The 12,701-nt window shown below is 43.8% G+C and overlaps 1 pseudogene; it reads left to right on the top strand.

Moving 5' to 3' along the window:
* Positions 1 to 7,191: 7,191 nt before the first annotated feature.
* LOC132515570 (toll-like receptor 12) lies at positions 7,192 to 10,529 on the top strand (annotated as a pseudogene).
* The last annotated feature ends 2,172 nt before the right edge of the window (positions 10,530 to 12,701 follow it).

Below are 12,701 nucleotides of genomic sequence, written 5' to 3'. Positions count from 1 at the left end.
CCTTCTCAAACTCTTCCAAAATATTGCAGAGGAAGGAACACTCCCAAACTCACTCTATGGGGCCACCATCACCCTGATACCGAAACCAGAAAAAGATATCACAAATAAAGAAAATTACAGACCAATATCACTGATGAATATAGATGCAAAAATCCTCAACAAAATACTAGCAAACAGAATCCAACAACACATTAAAAGGATCATACACTATGATCAAGTGGGATTTATCCCAGGGATGCAAGGATTCTTCCGTATATGCAAATCAATCAATGTGATACACCATAGTAACAAATTGAAGAATAAAAACCATATGATCATTTAATAGATGCAGAAAAAGCTTTTGACAAAATTCAACACTGATTTATGATAAAAACTCTCCAGAAAGTGGGCATAGAAGGAACCTACCTCAACATAATAAAGGCCATATACGACAAACCCACAGCAAACATCATTCTCAATGGTGAAAAACTGAAAGCATTTCCGCTAAGATCAGGAACAAGACAAGGATGTCCACTCTTGCCACTATTATTCAACATAGTTTTGGAAGTCTTAGCCATTGCAATCAGAGAAGAAAAAGAAATAAAAGGAATACAAATTGGAAAGGAAGAAGTAAAACTGTCACTGTTTGCAGATGAGATGATACTATACATAAAGAATCCTAAAGATGCCACCAGAAAACTACTAGAGCTAATCAATGAACTTGGTAAAGTTGCAGGATACAAAATTAATGCACAGAAATCTCTTGCATTCCTATACACTAATGATGAAAAATCTGAAAGAGAAATTAAGGAAATACTCCCATTTACCATTGCAACAAAAAGAAGAAAATACCTAGGAATAAACCTTCCTAGGGAGACAAAAGACCTGTGTGCAGAAAACTATAAGACACTCTTGAAAAAAATTAAAGATGATTCCAACAGATGGAGAGATATGCCATGTTCTTGGATTGGAAGAATCAATATTGTGAAAATGACTATACTATCCAAAGCAATCTACAGATTCAATGCAATCCCTATCAAATAAGCAATGGCATTTTTTACAGAACTGGAACAAAAAGTCATAAAATTTGTATGGAGACACAAAAGACCCCGAATAGCCAAAGCGGTCTTGAAGGAAAAAAACGGAGCTGGAGGAATCAGGCTCTTGGACTTCAGATTATACTACAAAGCTACAGTAACCAAGACAATACGGTACTGGCACAAAAACAGAAATATAGATCAATAGAACAGGATAGAAAGTCCAGAGATAAAACCACGTACTTATGGTCAACTAATCTATGACAAAGGAGGCAAGGATATACAATGGCAAAAAGACAGTCTCTTCAATAAGTGGTGCTGGGAAAACTGTACATCTACATGTAAAAGAATGAAATTAGAACACTCCCTAACAGCATACACAAAAATAAACTCAAAATGGATTAGAGACCTAAATGTGAGACCGGACACTATAAAACTCTTAGAGGAAAACATAGGAAGAACACTCTTTGACATAAATCACAGCAAGATCTTTTTTCATCCACCTCCTAGAGTAATGGAAATAAAAACAAAAATAAACAAATGGGACCTAATGAAAGTTAAAAGTGTTTGCAAAGCAAAGGAAACTACAAACAAGACAAAATGACAACCCTCAGAATGGGAGAAAATATTTGCAAACGAATCAACGGACAACAGATTAATCTCCAAAATATATAAACAGCTCATGCAGCTCAATATTAAAAAAACAAAAAACCCAATCTAAAAATGGGCAGAAGACCTCAGTAGACATTTCTCCAAAGAAGAAATACAGTTGGCCAAGAAGCACATGAAAAACTGCTCAACATCACTAATTATTAGGGAAATACAAATCAAAACTACAATGAGGTATCACCTCACACCAGTTAGAATGGGCATCATCAGAAAATCTACAAACAACAAATGCTGGAGAGGGTGTGGAGAAAAGGGAATCCTCTTGCTCTGCTGGTGGGAATATAAATTGATACAGCTACTAAGGAGAACAGTATGGAGGTTCCTTAAAAAACTAAAAATGGAATTACCATATGACCCAGCAATCCCACTACTGGGCATATACCCAGAGAAAACTGTAATTCAAAAAGACACATGCACCCCAATGTTCATTGCAACACTATTTACAATAGCCAGGTCATGGAAGCAACCTTAATGCCCATCAACAGATGAATGGATAAAGAAGATATGGTACCTATATACAATGGAATATTACTCAACCATAAAATGGAACGAAATTGGGTCATTTGTAGAGACCTGGATGAATGTAGAGAATGTCATACAGAGTGAAGTAAGTCAGAAAGAGAAGAACAAATATCGCATATTAATGCATATATGTGGAACTTAGAAAAATGGTACAGATGAACCGGTTTGCAGGGGAGAAATTGAGACGCAGTTGTAGAGAACAAATGTATGGACACCAAGGGGGGAAAGCAGTGGCAGGTGGGAGTGGTGGTGTGATGAATTTGGAGATTGGGATTGACATGTATACACTGATGTGTACAAAATGGATGACAAATAAGAACCTGTTCTATAAAAAAATAAATAAAATAAAATTCAAAAAAAATGTAGGGACCGAACAGAATCCCTTTTTGGTAAAGGGGTGGCCATAAGTCTGGTTCTCAATCCCCCACCCCCTAAAGAATCCATGAGCTACCCCAAATCCTTTCCATAAGCTTCTTTTCTGCTTTGATCAACTAAAGTCAGTTTCTGTTGCATATAATTAAACCCTGACTGATGCAGAGGTGTGTACAGGGAGTGGGTGTAAACAACAGACCCTCAGGAAAAGAAGAAGAATCTGAAGATTGGTTAGTGGGCCTGTTGGGATCAAGGGCAGTGAAAATCCAGCTTTAAACAATGGGACTCTGACAGATCAGACATACAATGGTGAAAGAGTCAGTTAAATGAAAACTTCCAGTCACATAAAATGAAGTGCCCATTGAAAGCAAGGCTCTAAGAGGCTGAGTGGCTATTCTATAGAACAATGAGGGGCATATAGACTTCAAGTTCCTATACTAATTTCTCAGCTCAAGTGTCCACCTAAAAACTAAGGACTTTTTATGACTGTGATGGAAGAATCTCACCTTTCTTGCAGAGGCAGGAACAGGGGAAGAGGTGTATAACTTGGGCCAACCAGGTCAATCAGTGGGAAGCCAGAACTATAGCAGGTCTGCTCTACTGGAGCTGGAATCATGGAAGTGTTGTAGCTGGTGGTGGTGGTTCTACCAAAGCAGAGAAGGAGGGGGAAAAATATCTCAGCCTCTCCCTTTCTCTTGCCCTCCAACCTCTTAACTCACACAGAAATCAGAAAACATGACTTACTTATATCAGTTTACCTGTGATATGGAACAGAGGAGAGGAAGGAGAAGAATGGACATGAGAAACAGATTCAGACATGATACGAATGGAAGGTCATCTTTTCCACAGTCTAGAGATATATAACTACTGTCAGATTCCAGTGTACCTAGAAGGCAATTACAAAGTCAAACCCAATAGGAGAGGCAAATAAGGGTAAATTTTTTTTGATTTCTATTGGCAAAATCTAAAGCGTACATGTTGAAATAGACCCTGAGAGTGCTTGCTAGACCAAGGAGGGAGCAAAATAATTTTAGATTATACTGAATTTATTTGTATGGATCCTTACCAGAGGTCCTTCAATAGGCTAGCTTGAGTAGCCAGAAGAGTTCCAATTATTTGTTTGTTTGGTTGGCTGAATCTCGGACTAAACAGTGGTCTACTAAACAAAGTTAAAGGTCATAAATTCCTTGGTATAAAATAGAGTTTGGGGAAGGGATAGAGAGGGGAGATTGGAATACTGAGGACACTTCCATGTTCAATGTTTTCTCCACCCACCAACTGAATTTCTAGAATGGTTCCAGAAGACAATCCTTTATTGAAAGTGTTGAGAAATACATTAGTGAGGGAAACACTGTCATCTTTGAAAAATACTATCATGGCTATTCTCTGTTTAGGCCGAGGATTGTCATAGGATGCTGCAGTTGAAATGGGCTCCCTGATTTCAATAGGGCTACCAGGATCCTAGGATGGCAGACTCCAAGCAGTAGCACTAAAGGCAAGGTGGACATGGTTACCAAATAGGCACAAGAAAGTAATTCAGATGCTAGATGAATAATAAATGCTCACTACTATCTACTTCTTTGCCTGTCCATTGACATAACTCCTTTTCCTAATACTTACACTTCAAAATAAAGCTTCCACCAACTATAACACAACCAACCATTAAAAAACAAAACAAAACCCGGTAATGTATTCCAATTACCTTCAAAAGATTCAATCTAAATCTCACCAGTAACTGCATGTCTACAGTCTGTGGGTGATGGTCACCCCTCTGATAACTGCTCTTTTGTCTAAAAATTCTATAATCTGAGCAATAAATTATAAAATTAACCACCACCACCACACTATCAATAATGAAGGAAAGAAGAGAAAAATTATTTTAAAATAGATAAATTGCTGCATTTTATTGAATCTAAGAATCAGTTGTAAAATAAACTCTTATTTTATGTACCATTAAGGAAAATGATCCATTAAATGACACAATACTTTCTCATCACTTATAATTTAGAGCTATTTTATAATTATTTAATGTAGATATAGATTTTTATCTTATATAACTTTATGCATACAAAAAATTAAAATATAAGAAGAATATATTGATTATGGTATTCCTCAGACTTCTTCATATTTATAGTCCTACCCTGAATTCCTCCCACATTATTTCTCCAACAAAGATTACTTGCCCTACTGCTTTCTTTCCATGCTTTTTTTTCTGAACATAGAATAACTTTTCATTTCAATGTGGAATTGTACTGCAATATTTTAGAAGGCATTTTAAAGGACAATTAAACTAAAATGAGTATTATCAACAATATCCATAACTCAAATGCAGTTACAATAATGTGAACTGCTATGACCAAGTAAGCATATGTGCATATAGTAACTATACCATGAATGTTGACTGGTTACCAGCAATAGCGAGATAATCAATTTTAGGATGCAGCCGTATTTCAAAGGTGTTGAAACGTGAAAAAAATGAGCATCTTAGAACTGATGAAACACAATAGTTAATGTAAAACACACATGACACTACAAGGAAGAAAATACAGATCTGTAGTTATAGTTCTTTCTTTTCTGGTGGTATATTTTACTTCTATTCTCCATTAACCCTTTCATGTTCTATTTAGCTTAATCCAGCACCTCAACTGCTGTTGTTTGTTTGTCTGCTTGTTTGTTTTATCCAGTAGGGTAACCAAAATCTTCATTCTTGAGGATTTTGAGTCATTGGTGGCTCTACCAACATAGGGTTACTGTAATGGCAATTCTTGTCTTTTTTCCTGCTTTTGTAATGGGTCACTTTATGTAATTTTCCTTTAGCTACCCATAAGATTTTCTCTTTATCAATTATTTTCAACATTTTGACACTCTTATTGTGGTTTTCTTTGTGTTCATTATCTTTAGGTTTTCTTGAAATTCATGGCATAATGGGTTTATAGTTTTCATTAAATTTGGAAAAATTTTGGTTATTTCTTCACACTCCCCCTCCCCTTTTTCCCCTTGGGACTCCAATTACACATATGTTAGACTGTTTGGTGTTTTCCTACAGGTCATTGAGATTTTGTTCCTTTTCTCCTGACTTTATCTTTCTGTATTTCACTTAGGATAGTTTCTATTTCTAGGTCTTCAAGTTCACTATTTTCTTCTTGGTGTGGAATATGCTATTAATCCTATCTCATGGACTTTTCATTACAGATTTTGAAATTTTCAGTTCCAGAACTTCCTTCCTTCCTGTGAAGTCCTCTCATGTTGGATTTTTGACTCGATTGAATGTCATTGTTTCTCTCAAGGCAGCTGACCCTATAAGACTCTCTCTCCTTCCAGGTTCTGGTAACTTCTCCCAGTCCTTATCCCTTCAGTTCTAGCAGTGTTGATAGCTTCTATGATTGCTAGCCCCGGGTTCCTACACTACCCCTTGTAGTATTCCTAAGCACTGCTAACACCTTGTGATTAGGCTCTTTGCATACAAACCTCTTAGAAGAATCCTCATTTAAGGTGCTGTTTCCTGTTGAGACCCTGACTAGTGCACTGGTGTGTTAGAAAGTTTTTAAAGTATCTAGTTTCCAGTATCTTTGCTAAACATACTTTAGTTTTAATAGTTTATTTCTAGAAATTCTTGAATTTCCTATGTAGACAATCATAGCATCTTATAAATGGTGACCCTTTTGTTTTTTTAAAATACTTATGATTTTATAATTTTATTTTCTGTTCTTTTTCTTTCTTATTTTTCTAGCTAAAACCTCCATTATCATGTTAAACAGAAGTAACTATAGTTGTCTCATTCCTGTAATGTGATGCAGGTGATGGTTCACCATTAATAATTATACTTATTATAGACTTATTATAGACCCTTTTATAAGTCAAGGAATTTTTCTTCTCTTTGAATTTATTATTTTAAAAAGTCATGATCAGGTATTGCATTGTATTGAATGGTTTACGGCATTGTTTGAAATAATCGTAAAGCTCCTTTCTTTTCCTTGTTCTGCTCTCCCTTGGGGTCTTGCCTCCATTCTGGTAGTGGCAAATCAAGGTCAAGGACTCAGAGACTGTTCTTCTTAGCTCCAGCCTGAAAGGGCAGGAATGGAGCCCTATGGGTCCTCTTGGGTAAATTTTGGGCTTCTTGGAATCTTCCATGTGGAGCATTACAAGATGCCCATGAAGGCATCATTTTGATGTATTATTTTGCTTACAAAACAACTGCTTAAAAAAAATCCTGATTTATTCAAGACCTCCTTTCTGTTGGAGTTAGGAGAGGAATTAGTAAAGAGAGTGTTGAGGAGAGAAACCCGTATGTATATTGCAGCAATCTTATGAAGTAGGTTATCTGTATGCTTGGCTTACAGGTGAGGAAACTGAAGCCCAGAGAGGGGACATGCACTGCTCAGGACAATGGCAGAGATCCTGGACCTCTGATGCCTTACCTTGTGCTCACAAACACTGCTTGCTTCCTCACAACAGGGAAGTGAGACGTAGGTCTCACCTCCCACAAGTGTGCTTCTGTCTTTCCCTGACCCTTGGATCCTCAGCTCTAAGCATCTCTGAGTCTAGCCCCACCCTCCCAGCAGTTCTTCAGTTTGGAAGCATTGTGGCCTTCCGACCCTGCTTCCAGACCCTCATGGGGTTCTGTGTATCCTGTCAGTGTTATGAGTGTTGTGTATGTATGTGTGCAGGGAGGGGATAGGGTCTGGGTTCCTCTCTGGAAAAGGGATGGGAGCAGAGAGGGGGGTTCTGATTCTGTTTTCTCTGTGGACCAGGCTTGGTGCTGAGATGGGACGGGCACTTGCTGTTGCCTGGTCTGCTCCTATCCCTTCTGTGACTGCAGGCTGGACAGCTTCCAACTGCCTGGTGACTGAAGACTCCCGGCTGCCTCTGGTCTCCCTCTTCTTCCTGACCTGCCCTTTGGACTCCAGCCTGCCCCTCCTTGTGGCATGCTCCTCAGTGACCAACCTGACACAGACCCTGGAGTCTGTGCCCCAGAGTGAGGAGGGGCTCTGTCTCTCTGGTTCCACTTCTGTTCTGTGCCTGGATGACTTCTCCCACTTCCCTGGGCTCAAGGTCCTGGGGCTGAGTCTGCATCTCACCCAGCTCCTGCCAGGAGCTCTTGGCAGCTCGGGACAGCTGCAGCAGTTCTTCTTCCCAGGCCCCTATACAGTTTACCTCTTCCTACCCCTGATGGCAACCTAAGCTCCCTCCAGGCCTCGCTTTCTTGGGCCCCTGCCTGGATGGGAACACGGGTGTCCAGTTTTCTCCCGGTCTACGGCGGCTGAGTGTCAAGTATAGTTGCCTTCAGAATGTGGGGGAGCTGGCGGACATCTTCCCAGACCCAGTGCATGGCCCCTCCTTTGGCAATGCCTGGCTTCTGGAGATCTGGACCTGTCATTCAACTGTCAGCTGAAGATGGCCAGTCCCGGGGCCCTCCAGGGGCTCAAGCTGGGGACCACACAAAGATGAAGGCAGCTGCAGTGGTGGGACTGGGGCTGCAGAGTCTGGACACCCTGTCTGTGATCAATGCCGACACGGCCCAGCTGCCTGCTGGGGCAGTTGCACACTTCGAGCTGCAGGAGCTGAATTTGGCATCCACTCTTGTAGGGCACATAGCTCCGGAGGCCCTGGCTTCCTGCCACAGCCTGAAGAGCTTGGGTCTTAAGAGCAGTGGCCTGATGACTAACCTGCCTCCAGGTTTCCTGGTGGCCATGCCCAGCCTTCAGAAACTGAACTTGAGTAGGAACCAACTGCAAGTACCATGCTGGGCACGAACAAGACAGGGGCTGTCAAGACTGCGGGCCCTGGATCTGTCCAACAATGGACTGCACACCCTGTCCCCAGTCGCCTTCTCATGCTGCCCAGCTGTGGGAGCTGCTCCTTCAGGGAAACCAGCTGATTTGTCTGCAGGGCCAGGCATTCCAGGGCTTAAGGAGGCTGGGGAAGTTGGACTTGGCCAAGAATCCACTGGGAGACCTGGGCAAGGGCTGGTTGGCTCTGCTGTCTGCAGTAACCGCCCTAAGCCTGCTGGATACCCACACGGTGCTGAGCTCAGCCTTGGGCTTCCAGGGCGTCTGCATACCTTGAACCTGCAGCTCCCCTCTGAGGTAGTGTTATCCCTGCCCATGAGCTTGACCAGCTTGGAGTTTCATGCGGTCTCAGGCAGGAAGCCTGGGATGCTGGCTTCTAATGTCTTTCCAGTCTTGCAGACCTTGACTCCAAAAGGCTGGGGATTGCAGCTGGGGACCTGGAATGTCACCGAGATCTTCCCTGCCCTTTGCCAACTCTCCCTGCTTAGTGATAGCTTGCTTGCAGGCCCTCTGCTCCCAGGACACCTCCAACCTTTTCCTCCGGCAGCTCTCCAGGCTCTGGTATCAGAAGCTAAGGGGGGACGGGCACAGCCCCAAGCCCTGCTGCATCACGGGGCTGTCCAGCCTATGGGAGCGGAAGCCGCAGGCACTTCAGTCCCACGCCCGGCCCTGCTCAGTGCTGCTTGAGGAGCTGCTGGGTGAGCTGCCCAGGGCAGGTGTTGCATCTGGTCAAAATGGGGTTAGAGACACTGTCTGCTGCTGCTTTCCAGGTCCTAGTGGTAGACTGGGAGGCAGGCCTCACGCTAGATGGCAGCCTCCAGGAGCAAAGTCCCCAGATACCCCAATACAGTAAGTCCCCTACATACAAACAAGTTCTGTCCCGAGAGCATGTTTGTAAGTCCAATTTGTTCCTGAGTCCAACAAAGTTAGCCTAGATACCAAACTAACACAACTGGCTATGTAGTACTGTACTGTAATAGGTTTATAATGCTTTTCACACAAGTAATACACAAAAAACAAACACAAAAAATAAAGAAAACATTTTTAATCATACAGTACAGTACCTTGAAGAGTACAGTGGTACAGTACAACAGCTGGTGTACAGCGGCATCGGGTGAACAGGCAAGAAGAGTTACTGACTGGAGGAGGGAGAGGAGGTGGGAGATGGTAGAGCTGAAGGATCGTCAGCTATAGGAGATGGAGGGCGAGCTGCAGTTTCACTCACGCCTGACGCTGATGGCACAGGTTCTGGTTCCTTGCTGGATTCAACTCTATCTACCCTCTTGAAAAAATGATCCAGTGATGTCTGGGTAGTAGCTTTTTTTTTCTCATCATAGATGACACGGTAGCACTGGATTGCATTCTGAATGGCTGCTGCAACCTTTGTGTACTGTCCTACGTTCAGGAGCTGTGCCTCAAAAACTAACAGTGCCTCCTGAAATAAAGAAAATCCCCTTGCCATTTCCTGCGTCGTGAATCTTTTCGGTTCTTCAGTCACTTCTTCTTCCTCTTGTGTCTCTTCGTCCTTTCTCTGGGCCTCCAATTCCATCACGTCTGCATTAGTAAGCTCCTCGTGTTGCACAGCTGCTTCTGCTGATCTCCTTGCCCTTCTTACAGGAAGCCAGGAACTCCTGGATCCTCCATCTTGTTCAGGGCTTGGCTTCAGGGTCCGAGGAGTCAGAGGGGTGAGGGCAGGAGGTTCCTTTATGATGTGTTTGTGTCCCACTGAAGGCAAGACCAGAGCTGGGTGACTGGGGAGCTGCTGCCTACTCTGGAGGGCCACCCTCTGATGGGCCGGGGGCTGTGCTTCTGTCTCCTTGAGTGGGATTTTGAGCCAGGCAAGGACGTGGATGACAAGGTGGCAGATGGCATGGCAGGGAGCTGGGTCACGCTCTGTGTGCTGAGTCGCCAGGCCCTGCACACCCCACGCTGCTGCCTGGACCTCTGCCTGGCTGCCTTCCTCCTGCTGGCTGCCCCCCAGCCCCCAGGGCTGCTGCTGGTCTTCCTGGAGCTGGTCTCCCGCCACCAGCTCCCTTGTTGCTCTAGGCTGTCCTGGCTGCTCTGCAGAGGAGACTACTGCCTGTGGCCCAAGGAAGATGAAACAAAGGACGAGTTCTGGGCTTGGTTGGGGAGCAGGTTGGGGCAGCCTGGGTTGGGCTAGAGTGAGTGCATGTGTGTTGGAGGTCAGGGGAGAGGAAAAGCAAGCCAGCCTAGCAGGGAGAGAGTGGGTACGTGTGGGTGCGTGAGCCTGCCTCGGCTTCTGGCAGGAGGTCAGGGTGCTGTGTGTGTAGGGAGGATCAACTGGTGGCTTTGGGGACACAGGCTTTGGAAAGGCTCCGGAGGCTTTCCAAATGAATGAGAAAATTTGGGAGATGGCAAGTGGCAGTGCAGTATGTGATGTGATCTCAAAATCTCCAAGTCCTCAGTAAACCTACTAAATCCATGAAGTTCTCGGCTTAATTGGACTTTTTGTTTTTGATGGAAACCCACATGAGGCAGAGGGCAAAGGGGTTGGGGTCATGGAAACTGTAGCCCAGAGGAAATAAAGTTGGGAATTGATGGAGAGTATGGGGACGGAAGGAGGGCTCTGAGCACTCTTAAGCTGTGGAATGGGGTCCAGGCCAAGTTCAACTAGATCTTCAAGGGGCAAAGGGGCCCCTTGGCTTATAGAGGAATTGGCAGCTGAGGACCAAAAAGCTGGGATACTGTCCAGGAGGCAGCATATTGATTGCCTGTTCCCTCAATAAGAACACAAAGGCACGGTCATTTCTATCATCTTGTTTGAGCCTCATAGCAGCACTGGGAGGGGAACCCGCCCCCTTGACACTCTGTGCTCTAGCCGTGCTAAACTACTTGTACTCCCAGAACACCATGTGCTCTTGCCTCTGGGCCTTTGCACATGCTGCTCCTTCACCCAAGAACACCCTTTCCCCCAATTTCTTTCCTCTGGGGAGAAAAGTATCCCTTAAGTATCCTTTAAGATTCAGCTCAGCCATGACCGGAAGCCATCCTGATCTCCCAACCTGGGTAAGCTGCTGCCTCTGGGTTCCCACAATCTCCTGCACTTCCCTTTCTCAAAGTACTGATCACACTGTACTGGCCTTCACAGGTCTGGGAGACTTTTTTTTTTTTTTTAATAAATTTAGTTTTGGCTGTGTTGGGTCTTCGTTGCTGTGCACGGGCTTTGTCTAGTTGTGGCGAGCAGGGGCTACTCTCCGTTGCGGTGTGCAGGCTTCTCATTGTGGTGGCATCTCTTGTTGTGGAGCACGGGCTCTAGGCACATGGGCTTTGGTAGTTGTGGCACGTGGGCTCAGTAGTTGTGGCTTGCAGGCTCTAGAGTGCAGGCTCAGTAGTTGTGGTGCATGGGCTCAGTTGCTCTGCAGCATGTGGGATCTTCCCAGACCAGGGCATGAACCTGTGTCCCCTGCACTGGCAGGCGGATTTTAAACCACTGTGCTATCAGGAAAGCCCCTGGAAGACTCCTGAGCAGTGGTTTTCAAAGGGGGGTGCACAAGATGAGCCACTGGAGTTTAGGAAGAAAGTGTTAAAACTTCTGTTTCTATTTTGTTTCTAATCTCACTTTATTCTGAAGCTAGACTGCCTGCTTTTTAGCCATATGGCTTTAGTAATATGGAATAGTATTAGACACTCTATCAAAGGACTTTGAGAGGCTAAATGACTTAATACATATAAAGTACTGAGAGCAGGACCTAATACTGCATTGTAAATGTTCAATAAAAGTTAGCTTTTCATGTAATTATATACATACATGTATATCATTTATAAGTAGATAAATACACATATATTGGGCGTGTGTGCTTAAAAATGTTTTTGCTAATAGGGAACGTTGCTAATTTACTAACAGGAAACTCGATTGGGCAAGTTTAGAGATCAGGCTCTGAGGATAGGGACCAGGTTTGATTCATCTCTGCATCCTTAGAGCCTAATGCTAGCCCAGTGCAGAGAGGGTCTTGATAGACAACTGTGGACAGAAAAAAAAGTTGGTGGATGCTGGAGCAGAGAACTGGGATCTAGTTCAGGCTCTGTTGTTTATTTCTATATGACACTGGGTAGGGTGCTTGGCCTCCTGGGGCCTTAGTTTTCCTCTCCTGTAAAATGCCAGGCATTAATTAGAGGCTGAGGGAAAGCATGGAAAAGTTCCAGGCTGGATTTAGGGTGAGGGGCGCCCTCTTGTGTCCTAATGGTGTCCTCTCCCTGTGCATCCTCACTTCCATTCCTCCCCTTCAGGGCAGGTGAACCTGAAGAGGACATTCTTACCTGACCCTGCAAAACTGCCTTTCCAGCTTCAGAGTCTGACGCTCTGAGTCTTAAA

This window comes from Lagenorhynchus albirostris, chromosome 2, assembly GCF_949774975.1.
Source record: "Lagenorhynchus albirostris chromosome 2, mLagAlb1.1, whole genome shotgun sequence".
NCBI lineage: Eukaryota > Metazoa > Chordata > Mammalia > Artiodactyla > Delphinidae > Lagenorhynchus > Lagenorhynchus albirostris.
Note: the sequence above shows the minus strand (reverse complement) of the source record. Positions and strands in the feature narration are given on the sequence as shown.